We start from the raw sequence: 281 nt of genomic DNA, 5'->3' as shown, positions 1-281 counted from the left end.
CAGAACCAAGAGCCAGGCAATACTCTTTTCTCTTTGCTGCTCAGCTAGTTCACTTTTCGGCTTCCCTCCCCTTCTTTTTTCTTCTCTCTTCTATATTATTACTGTGAAATCAGAATAATTATTTCAGACAACATTTCATGTAGGTTAAAATTGCCAGTCCCTTAGATAAAATAGTTGAAATCTTGCAACAAGTATCTCTTTAAGCTCCTTGCTGGGCAGTTATTTGCTCTTCAATTTGTGTATGTTGCTTTTCTTTTCCCTTGGTCTATTTCTGTACTTCC

The sequence above is a fragment of the Neopelma chrysocephalum genome, unplaced genomic scaffold (assembly GCF_003984885.1).
Source record: "Neopelma chrysocephalum unplaced genomic scaffold, ASM398488v2 Primary Assembly neopelma1_26, whole genome shotgun sequence".
In the NCBI taxonomy this organism is placed as follows: Eukaryota; Metazoa; Chordata; class Aves; order Passeriformes; family Pipridae; genus Neopelma; species Neopelma chrysocephalum.
The sequence above is the reverse complement of the archived record's forward strand: the minus strand, read 5'-3'. Positions refer to the sequence as shown.